Source organism: Pongo pygmaeus, chromosome 10, assembly GCF_028885625.2.
Source record: "Pongo pygmaeus isolate AG05252 chromosome 10, NHGRI_mPonPyg2-v2.0_pri, whole genome shotgun sequence".
In the NCBI taxonomy this organism is placed as follows: domain Eukaryota; kingdom Metazoa; phylum Chordata; class Mammalia; order Primates; family Hominidae; genus Pongo; species Pongo pygmaeus.
The window spans coordinates 13,214,144-13,226,292 of record NC_072383.2 but is presented as its reverse complement, the minus strand read 5'-3'; positions in this window follow the sequence as shown (position 1 = coordinate 13,226,292).

The window sequence follows — 12,149 nt, the reverse complement described above, 5'->3', positions numbered from 1 at the left end:
CACTGTGCAGGGTACTCATTGCAGTCTTATTCCTGAGGATGGGAAGTTGGGGGCAATCTGGTGTCCGTCATTGGGAAAATGCATAGTTAAAATGTGAACATGGTGTCTGTAAACATGCCCTTAACAATATGATTAGATCTCAAAAACCTAGTGCTGAGTGAGAAAAGCATAAAATATATCAAGTATATTAAAATATAGGCCCACAGATATTACATTCTGCTAAAACACATCCAACAGAAGATACACTTGAAATATTTTAGAATGGTTACCTGCAGAGGGAGAAGAATTAGAATAAAATTGGGAATTGGGAATAAAAGAATTAAGTGTATAAGATAATAGGCCGGCCGCGGTGGCTCACACTTGTATCTTAGCACTTTGGGAGGCCAAGGCGGATGGATCACTTGAAGTCAAGAGTTCGAGACCAGCCTGGCCAACATAGTGAAATCCAGTCTCTACTAAAAATACAAAAATTAGCCAGGCATGGTGGCGTGTGCCTGTAATCCCAGCTACTCAGGGGGCTGGGGCAGGAGAATTGCTTGAACCTGGGAGGCAGAGATTGCAGTGAGCCGAGATCATGCCATTACACTCCAGCCTGGGTGACAGCGCAAGACTCCGTCTCAAAAAAAAAGATAATAAATACACAAAGCAAGAGAGGGGACTTGTGATGCCAGTGTGCTTGACCTGAGAATTGTGACGAACTCAACTCAATGTGCCTGCCGACCTCCCCACCACCACATCTAAAAAAGGGCCCTGATTTAGGCATCACAGCGGTGTCTCAACAACGAAAAGGGTAGGATGCGGTCAGATAAGTGGGCTCAGCTCAGACTCTGCAGGGCCTTGTTGTAAAAGGTCTGGGGTTTTGGATGTTATCCTAAATGCAGAAGGAAGCCATTCGGGGTTTAGAGCAGGGAAGAGACATGATCTACACATTTAAAATATTACTCTAACTCTATATGGAGATACATTGTAGAAAGAGTGGGAAAAGGAGACCATCTAAGACAGTGGTCCCCAACCTTTTTGGCACCAAGGACTGGTTTCGTGGAAGACATTTTTTGCACAGAATTGGGGCGGGGATGGTTTCAGGATGATTCAAGCACATTACATTTATTGTGCAGTTTATTTCTGTTATTATTACATTGTAATATATAATGAAATAATTATACAACTTGCCATAATGTGGAATCAGTGATAGCCCTGAGCTTGTTCTCCTGCAACTAGATGGTTCCATCTGGGGGTAATGGGAGACAGTGACAGATCACCAGGCATTAGATTCTCATAAGAAACATGCAACCTAGATCCCTTGCAATAGGGTTTGTACTCCTAAGTGAATCTAATGCCGCAGCTGATTTAACAGGAGGCGGAGCTCAGGTAGTAATGCTTGCTCACCTGCTACTCACCTCCTGCTGTGCCACTCGGTTCCTAACGGGCCACGGACTGGCACCAGTCCATGGCCCAGGGGTGGGGACCCCTGATCTATGTTGGGAAGAGGGCTTGTGGGGTGCCTGCATAAACTGGCCATAAAAATATGGGACAATAAGTTGTGGAAAGTCACAAAAGGCCTCTGAGGAGGAAAGCCTTCTTATCGCCATTATGTTCCCACGCTCTGAGCGCAACCTGCTCTCTTATCTATAAACACTGTGTTCAAGGAGAAAGACACTCCTTTGAAGCATTGAAATGTGGACAGATGTTCAGGCTCCTAGTTAAGCCCACTCCCACTAGCTACTCTTCAATAAGTTAAAGATACGCTGTTGGAGCACAAAGGAGATTCATTTAAACTGCTATTGCTATAGATTACGCCTATGACATACTGCCTCCCTTTCACTGTTTCGCCCTAAACATCTGCTTCTTAGATCTAAGTGATTGTACTCAATAAATAGTGTGGAGACCAGAACTCTGGGCCTTTTGCAGCCTCCATTTTGCAATTGGCCCCCTGGCCCCCACTCTTTATGCACTCTTAACCTGTCTCTTCTCATTCCTTCATCGCCACCAGACTTTGGGTACCCTACGGGTAGTGTTGAGGCTGGTCCCCAACAATCTAAGAGACAAGGGATGATCTTCATACCCCTAGCTCTAAGCACAAGGCCTGGCAAAAAGTGGGTGCTCTGGAAATGCTGCCTGGCTGAAGTAAAACAGCAAAGCGTTGGGATCAGGAACCATAGCAGACCAGAGAGGACTTCACTGTTTGTTTTTTAGGGAGTGAGGTTTTTCCATATTTAAGATTACATTCCTGGCTGGGCACAGTGGCTCACACCTATAATCCCAGCACTTTGGGATGCCAAGGCAGGTGGATCATTTGAGGTCAGGAGTTGAAGACCAGCCTAGCCAACATGGTGAAATCCTGTCTCTACTAAAAATACAAAAATTAGCCGGGCATAATTATGGCTGCCGGTAATCCCAGCTACCTTGGAGGCTGAGGTAGGAGAATAGCTTGAACCTGGGAGGCAGAGGTTGCAGTGAGCTGAGGTCATGCCACTGCACACCAGCCTGGGCAACAGAGCGAGACTCTGTCTAAATAAATATATATATATAAAATAAAAAAAGATTACACTTCTGCAGAATAGGCTGGGGCCCTTGGTCTTTTTACATTAGTTCACTCCAAGTTAAAGGAAAGGAGAGAAAATACACATTGCATAAGACAACAGGTCACCCTGAAATTGGTTCTATCGGGCAGTCACAGGCATACAATTATGCTAGCCCGGTCTAAGGCATTCCATCTCTCTATTTAGCCCTCCTCATGGCTACCGTCTCATTCTCCTGTGACTTGGAATTGGGCCACTCTAGATGGTCTCCAAAGTGAATACATATGCTTTGGGATAAGAGGAAGTCAACTTTTCCCAAAGAGAGTCTACCCAGCTAAATTGGGCTCTTCCTCTTCCTCTTCTCTGTTACATAGACCGGCTGGGGAGTTTGTATTCCTCTTTTGACAGATGATGAACTCTAGTCCCAGAGAGTAAAGAGACACAAGAGTAAAGAAAGAGTAAAGATCACAAGAGACAAGACTAGAAACCAAGCCTCTTAGACCGGGGGCAGTGGTTCACGCCTGTAATGCCAGCAATCTGGGAGGCTGAGGCGGGTGGATCACCTGAGGCCAGGAGTTCAAGACCAGCCCGGCCATCATGGTGAAATCCCATCTTTACTAAAAATACAAAAATTAGCTGGGTGTCATAGTGTGCGCCTGTAATCCCAGCTACTCGGGAGGCTGAAGCAGGAGAATTGCTTGAACCTGGGAGGTGGAGGTTGCAGCAAGCTGAGATCATGCCACTGTACTCCAGCCTGGGCAACAGAGCAAAACTCCATCTCAGAAAGAAAAAAAAAAAAAAAAAAAGCCAAGTCTCTTGAGACCAGACCAAAACTTTTACCAAAGAGAGCATCGTCTTACATAATCAAAAGCAGCTTTCTTCTTCAAAAACAGCCACACAGACTTTTCTGTAAAAACAAAGAGAGAAAGCAGCTGCAGTATTTATTTTGCTTCCCCTTGACTCATCCTCTGATTGCATTTAGGAGAATGGAATAGGAAAGAAGAGCTGAGAGGAGAGGATCCTGATTGGGGAGCGAGGGGAAGCAGAGATAAAAAGCCTGAAATGGGGACTCAGATGGAAACAACTGGAAGGTCTATACATTTGCATATCATATACCTTCTAAAGTTACCTGAGTTTTGTTCAAATGTGTTACAGAAAAGAAAAAGGAATCACCCATAAGATGTCTGGGGGTGCCTGCTGCTTTAAAGGGAACTGATTTAAGCCTTTCAACTGCAGTTATGACATAAAACCCTCTTGATTTTAGCCAAGCAAGTCTTATCTGTTTGTTCGTGGACAATTCAGACACAGGCTGTTTTTAAAACTTCCTCTGGTGTCAGTGTCCCCAGGGTATCGAGGGCCATGAAGAGGATGTGGCAGGCAGTGACAGCAGTGTCAGCGCTGCTCAGTTCTTTGGTCCGTTCCTGCCGGCAAAGTTTGGGCCTTGCAACAGCACCCACCCCAGTGAGCAGATTCATGTCAGACTGACAGGATGACCATAGGTGGGTTCCAAAGAGGAAAGCCTGCAGTAGCTGAGACGATTGTCTGCTTTTGACTATTCCTATCAGGTTGAAGCAGTTTGGATATTTATATTCTGGGAATGGAAATAATAGAGGTCCATTCTAGTCACTGAGCCATGTCATATCCTGTACTTTCAGAACAATGAGAAAGGTTAAAGAGGAAATCTAAATAAACACTCTAAATGATGAGGGAGGAAAAGCAAGCCTGAAACAATATATGGGCTCCAGAAGGAGAGGTCGAAGGGCCTGACCCCATCTTACTCAAAGGTTTTCATGAGCCCCAGGCTCCTTTGCCTTCACGCACCTCTTCTTCCACAAAAAAGTATTAAAAATTATATTTTACAACTGCATTAGTATACAGACAAATATATTAATGTTATGTATTAAAACTTGTTCTCTGAGTTAACAAATTTTTTTTTTTTTTTTTTTTTTTTAGTTTTTAGAAACAGGCTCTCTCTGTTGCCCAGGCTGGAGTACAGTGAGTTCTGATCATGCCACTGCAACCTTGAACTCCTGGACTGATCATGCCACTGCCACCTTGAACTCCTGGACTCAAGTGATCCTCCCACCTCGGCCTCCCAAAGCACTGGGATTACAGGTGTGAGCCACCTGGCCCCAACCCTTTTTTTTTTTTGAGATGAGGTCTCTGTTGCCCAGGCTGGAGGGCAGTGGCATGATCTCGGCTCATTGCAACCTTTGCCTCCCAAGTAGGTGGGACTACAAGCATGTGCCACCACGCGCAGCTAATTTTTGTACTTTTAGTAGAGGTGAGATTTCACCATGTTGGCCAGGGTATTCTCAAGCTCCTGATCTCAAGTGATCCACCTGCTTCAGTCTCCCAAAGTGCTGGGATTACAGGCATGAGCCACCGCGCCCTGCCCTGGTCTTCTTTTGATTTTAAATGAAATGAAAACCTGTTTTTGGAGATCTGTAAAAGCATTGTGGCTCTAGGCATTCTGTCTACTGCACCCCACAGATAAGGGAAGAATGTGAGGAACGTGGAGGAAGCCTGCCCAGGCCAGGAACCCAGGACCACTGTGGAGGTGAGCAGGCTGGGATGTTGGTGGTTCCTGGTGCAAAAGTAAAGTGAGCCCCCAACTTAGGGACGAGAGTTCTGTGGAGGACTCAAACAAAAATTGGTTATCAGTTTCCGCACGAAATGGCCGAGAAGTTGCATACCCGGAAGTCTATTTTGGAGGAAGCTCACTTATGACAAAGTGCCCTTTATTCAAGAAGGAGCCCATACAAAATGTAATCAGTCAGGAAATTATCTTTAGACTTGTGAGTGGTAACTTGTTATGAATATGTATGTTCAGATGAAGAAAGGATATACACAGATGATGTAATAATGCAGGCAGAGCGAGAAGACAACAGTCTACATAAAATCTAGAAAAGAGACAGTTCAAGTACGATTTACTTAGTTATCTAACCAATTCTTGTCTAGAGAGAAAAAATAACTAGTCTTTGTTATTTGTTGATTTCTTTTTCTTTTGGCTTTTAATTTGAAACTTTTTCTTTTTTTAATGTTTGTTTGTTTATTTGTTTGTTTGTGTTTTCGAGACGGAGTTTCGCTCTTGTTGCCCAGGCTGGAGTGCAGTAGCGAGATCTCGGCTAACTGCAACCTCAGCCTCCCAGATTCGAGCGATTCTCCTGCCTCAGCCTCCTGAGTAGCTGGGATTACAGGCGCATGCCACCACGCCTGACTAATTTTTGTATTTTTAGTACAGACGGGGTTTCACCATGTTGGCTGGGCTGGTCTCAAACTCCTGACCTCAGGTGATCTGCCCACCTCGGCCTCCCAAAGTGCTGGGATTACAGGCATAAGCCACCAAGCCCGGTCTTTCCTGTGACTTTTAAACTGAGACTTGAAAGTTGGGCAGCACTTACTGGCTGCATGGGATGTAGGGAGTGGTCTACAGATAGAAAGAATCTTCCAAGTTAAGCCCCTACAGTGGAAAAAATCAAATGACAGTTACAGAAATTATAAGGCAGCGATTTATGATAAAGCTGGAAGTACAGTTAGGGACCTGACTAGGACCTTATAGAGCAGGTTAAGGATCTGGGGATGTGGGACTTTATTCTAAGGACAATGAATAGCCATGGAAGAAATTTCAGCATAGAAGCATTTGAAAAGATTCCTCACTCAGCTGCAGTGGAGAGTGGTTTGGATAGTGGAGTGGGATGCAGGAAGATCAGCTAGCAGCTGTTTGAGCAAAAGATGATGGCGTTTTGGAGTAGAGAGGAGACGGTGGGGTTGGAGAACCAAGGACACTTAAAGGGTGTATACAGGTTAGATAAATCCTCATGACTGATTTAACATGGAGGGTGAAAGCCAGGAATGTGTCGGGGATTCCCAGATTTCTGGCTTGAGCAGGTAGCAAAGTGGCAGAACCACTAACACAGCTAGGAAACACTGGAGGAGGGGCAAATATGTGGAAGGTAAGCGGTCATGTTCAGAAGGTAGTGGCTGTAGTAGGAACCAGGACCTAGACTCAGGAGTCCGGTCCAGATCTCACTCTTATCACCCTCCCATGCCATCCCTAGTGTGGGTTTTGGGGGATCCTGTTTTGTTGTTTGTTTGTTTGTTTTGAGATGGAGTCTAGCTCTGTCGCACAGCTGGAGTGCAGTGGCGTGATCTCGGCTCACTGCAACCTTGGTCTCTCAGGTTCAAGCAATTCTCCTGCCTCAGCCTCCCAAGTAGCTGGGATTACAGGCAGTTGCCACCACGCCCAGCTAATTTTTGTATCTTTAGTAGAGACAGGGTTTCACTGTGTTGGCCAGGCTGGTTTTGATCTCCTGACCTCGTGATCCGCCCACCTCAGCCTCCCAAAGTGCTGGGCCAAGTGTGAGCCACCGTGCCCGGCCCTGTTTTGTTATTGTTTTTGTTTTTATCAAGACGAGGTCTCACCATGTTGCCCAGGTTGTTCTCGAATCTATGAGCTCAAGTGATTCTCCCGCTTCAGCCTCCCAAAGTGCTAGGATTACAAGTGTGAGCCACCACGCCCGGCCCCAAATCTGTTGATACTACATTGTCACTATGCTATCCCCAGTATGATAAATGGAAATATTGGTGATATGCTCGTAACATTTTCAATTAGCTTAAGCCAATTTGTTTTGTCTCCTGCATAGTCTATGCACTTCAAGGGGTGTCTCTTCTGTGGGTAGTTTGTTTTGAGCCTCAACTTAGCCATATCTCCCAATCAACATGAAAACTTTAGTATGTGGATTTCTCCCCAACACTTGCTTTTCTCTCCATCTTCTTCATCTCACCTGTTTCTTTCCTGCAGGCTCCACATCAGCAAGTCTTATAGACTCCGCTGCCAAAATTCATCTGGAGTCCCACCACTTCTCCTCCTTTTCCATCACTACCATCATAGTTCAAAATGAATTTTGTTGTTGTTTGATTTCCCACCCGACAGCAAGGGTTACCAGAACAGTGACTAGAGCACGTCTGTGCTGTGCACTAATGCACTTCCCATTGCCTAGCATAGAATAATAGGAATTCAGAAAATACTTGCCCAATGGGTGAATGAGACTGGTTTGTAGATTAGTCACCTGTGAGTGTGCTTAGCATGAATAAATCCCCAGAGCCTATTTATTTACTAATCATAGGGGTCACAGGGAGTTTCTGAATCTGGAAAAAAAAAAAAAAAAGAGAGAGAGAAACCGACCTAGGAGTGTGGTAATTTAATAAAGCTGTGGCCACTTCCATGGTGGACACCAGCCCGTAGGCAGTGGTTAGGAGCAGCACAGAGGGGCTGGGGTGGGAGTGTAGCAGAAAAGCCAACTTTCCTACCAAACCTGCTGTTTGGCCCCTTGAGCCCCTAGATCTGCTAGGAATAACAGATTTTTATGTCTAGTGCTCCCAAAAAAATCTGGTGTCTCAGACTGAGAACTAAACTGAAGAGGGCAAATGATGTTCTATAATGCAAATAAAATTTACAAGGAATGGGTTTAACCTACAGTCAACAATAAGCAGGAAATTCAAATGCTATGTTACAATCTTACGTAGAAAGCCACGGAGGCTAGGGTTTCAAGGTCAGTTCATGCTATGGGCCAGGTAGTAAAGGAAAGGGGAGCTTTGAGTCATTTCCTGGTTTCCTTGTATTCCCTTCATACAAGTGAGGTTTTTTTTAATGTATACACAATTTTTTTTTTTTTGGAGACAGAGTCTCACTTTGTCACCCAGGCTGGAGTGCAGTGGTGCAGTCTCAGCTCACTGCAACCTCCACATCCCAGACTCAAGAGATTCTCCTGCCTCAGCCTCCCAAGTAGCTGGAATTACAGGCGCGCACTAATTTTTTTGTATTTTTAGTAGAGACAGGGTTTCTCCACGTTGGCCAGGCTGGTCTCAAACTCCTGGCCTCAAGTGATTCGCCTGCCTCAGCCTCCCAAAGTGCTAGGATTACAGGCATGAGCCATCGCACCCAGCCTTAAATGTATACACAATTTTAAAAAAATTACTTGGCAATCCTGATACCATGGCCACAATGAAATAATGAGTATAATATACAGCAGCTTCCAGCTACACTCAAAATAGAAGCATGTGAATTTCATACAGAAAGTTTGATATCTAAATGTTTAAAATAAATAAAACATTAACTGCTATCCTGGACATTTCTCATGCTTGATGATAACCCAACATCTTTTAATTATCTTTTCCAATGATTGGCGAATTTCTCCCATTCTAAGTTCACCTCCTCGAAGGAGGAGCCAGAAACTCACTCTCCACCCTCCCTTGCACCTGGGTCCCAGACACGTGACTTGGCCTCTGCCAAACAGACACACCCACACCAGAGCTTAGTTCAGACATGAGTCATGCAAGGAAGTAGACACAGGCATTGGCAGAGGTGTCCTGCTTCAGGGGCAACAGGACAAAGGCTATGATGTCCAGTGCCCGTGCCAGGTGTGCGGTATAAGGTGCCCTAGCCTAGCAATAGCAGCAGTGGGGTTTCTGCTGGAGTGGTGATCCCACAACAGGCTGTGGGTGTTGTTCCTGGCTGCATTGCCCTTGAGCCTGACTTTTGCTTTCTTGGAGATTCTGTGAGCTTCCTAATAGGCTTTAATAAAGTCCTTCTCTGCTTAACTAGAAGAGGTTCTGGTGTTTGCATCTAAGAACCCTAACAGCTTCTAAAGGAAAAAAAAACTATACTTCTCTGATCTTTTTTTTTTTTTTTTTTTTGTGATGGAGCCTCACTCTGTGGCCCAGGCTGGAGTGCAGTGGCACAATCTCAGCTCACTGCAACCTCCGCCTCCTGGGTTCAAGCAATTCTCCTTTCTCAGCCTCCTGAGTAGCTGGAATTACAGGTGTGCACCACCACACCCAGCTAATCTTTGTATTTTTAGTAGAGACGGGGTTTCCCCATGTTGGCCAAGCTGGTCTCAAACTCCTGACCTCAGGTGATTCACCTGTCTCGGCCTCCCAAAGTGCTGGAATTATAGGCATGAGCCACCACAGCCCAGCCTGATCTTTTTTTTTTTTTTTTTTTTGAGATGAGGTCTCACTATGTTGCCCAGGTTGATCTCAAACTCCTGGGCTTAGTCGATCTTCCCGCCTCAGCCTCCCGATCACGTTATGAAAACCTGCTCACCAAACTGTCCCTCTGTGGTGGCCCTTCCTTCGTGCTGCCTGGTAAGCCTGTGCGTTTCCTTACTGCATCTTTCTCCCACTTTCCCAAACAACTCTGCTCAGCCTTCCAGTGCACCCTCTCCCGTTGTCACTCTCAGCCTATGGCTTTGCTTCCTATTTCAGTGAAAAAATAAAAAAAACTTCCACAAGTTTCCACTGCCCATCTTATCACCTATCTGCCTTCCCTCTTGTTCTTGAAGATGTCCTGTCAATGCCTCTGCCAAATGCAGCCAACCCTCCACTTGAGCACCTGGGCTAAATCTCACCCCTTCTTACTTTATCAAGGACATTCCTCTAAAGTCTATGTTCTCTCCTGCCCCATGAATGTTTCTGTCTCCACTGGATGATTCCCACAGCATCTATACATGCTATTATTTCTTCCTATCTTAAAAAATATTTCTGATGGGGCCAGGCATGGTGGCTCATGCCTGTAATCCCAGCACTTTGGGAGGCTGAGATGGGCGGATCACAAGGTCAAGAGATCGAGACCATCCTGGACAACATGGTGAAACCCCGTCTCTACTAAAAATACAAAAATTAGCTGGGCGTGGTGTCGTGAGCCTGTAGTCCCAGCTACTCAGGAGGCTGAGGCAGGGGAATTGCTTGACCTGGGAGGCAGAGGTTGCAGTGAGCCGAGATCACGCCATTGCACTCCAGCCTGGCAACAGAGGGAGACTCCTTCTCAAAAAAAAAAAAAAAAAAAAAAAATTTCTGATGACCCCACATCTCCCTGGAGATACTGCCCACTTCTCTGTTTCCTTGACAGCCAACTCTTCGTATGAGTTGTCTATGTAGGCTGCCTCCAATTCCTGTCTCTTGAATCCACTTGAGTAAGGCTTTTGCCCGTACTATTTCCATGGAAACTTTCCTTTAAGACCCCCATGTGCTAAATCCAATGGTCAATTCTCATTCTTCATCTTACTTGATTCCTTAGCAGCATCCAACTGCCCCTTCCTTGAAAAATCCTTTTGACTTGGGTTTCTTTCTTTCTTTCTTTTTTTGAGACAGAGTCTCACTCTGTCACTAGGCTGGAGTGCAGTGGCACAATCTTGGCTCACTGCAACCTCCGCCTCCTGGGTTCAAGCGATTCTCCTGCCTCAGCCTCTCGAGTAGCTGGGACTACAGGCATGCACCATCATGCCCCAATAACTTTTGCATTTTTAGTAGAGATGGGGTTTCACCATCCAGGCTGGTCTCGATCTCTCTCTCTTTCTCTTTTTTTTTTTTTGAGACGGAGTCTCCCTCTGTCGCCCAGGCTAGAGTGCAGTGGTGCAATCTTGGCTCACTGCAACCTCCGTCTCCTGGGTTCAAGCAATTCTCTGCCTTGGCCTCCCGAATAGCTGGGATTACAGGCACACACCACCACTCCCGGCTAATTTTTTTATTTTTAGTAGAGATGGGGTTTCACTATCTTGGCCGGTCTGGTCTTGAACTCCTGACCTTGTGATCCGCCTGCCTCAGCTTCCCAAGGTCTCGATCTCTTGACCTAGTGATCCACCCGCCTCGGCCTCCCAAAGTGCTAGAATTACAGGCATGAGCCACCGTGCCCGGCTGACTTGGGTTTCAATACACCGGAGACTCCTGGTTTTTCTCCTGTCTCGCTGGCAGCTCCTTCTCAGTGTTCCTAGCTAGTACCTCCTCATTCCCACCCACTCCCCACCCTAAATGTCAGAGTACCCAGGGCTGAATCCTTGGACCTATTCTCTATATTCCCTACTTCCACTCATCTCTTAGTGGCCACATCCAGTCTCATGATTTTTAAAACCACCTACTTGCTCAGAATTCTCCAATTGATATCTCCCTTCTAAGTCCTTCCTTGGGTTCCAGACTCATATATTCAGCTGCCTATAGGGATATGTCAGGAATCTCAAACTTAATACCTCTAAAACTCAACTCCTGACTCCACTCCTCCCCAGCGTGTTTCTCCCACAGTCTTCCCCACATCAGGAAATAGCCATGTCATCCTTCTAAATTACTCAAGCCAGGATTCCTCTCTTACACCTTCCACACCCAATCTGTCAACAAGTCCTGCAGGTCTACTTTCATCATATATCTGGAATCTGACTACTTTTCTCCACTCTCAGCTACCAACATTTCTGACCTGGGTCATGGCAGCAGCCTCCTAACTGGTCTTCTTGCCTCAATTCTTACCTCTCAACAGTCAATTCTCAACGTAGCAGAAAGGGGTCCTTTGAAAACATAAGTCAGCTGGGCGCGGTGGCTCAAGCCTATAATCCTAGCACTTTGGGAGGCTGAGGCAAGTGGATCACTTGAGGCCAGGAGTTGAGGCCAAGAGTTGGGGCCAGGAGTTCAAGACCAGCCTGGCCAACATGGCAAAACTCCATCTCTACTAAAAATACAAAAAATGGCCGGGCACAGTGGCTCATGGCTATAATCCCACAACTTTTGGAGGCCGGTGGATCACCTGAGGTCTGGAGCTTGAGACCAGCCTGGCTAACATGGTGAAACCCCATTTCTACTAAA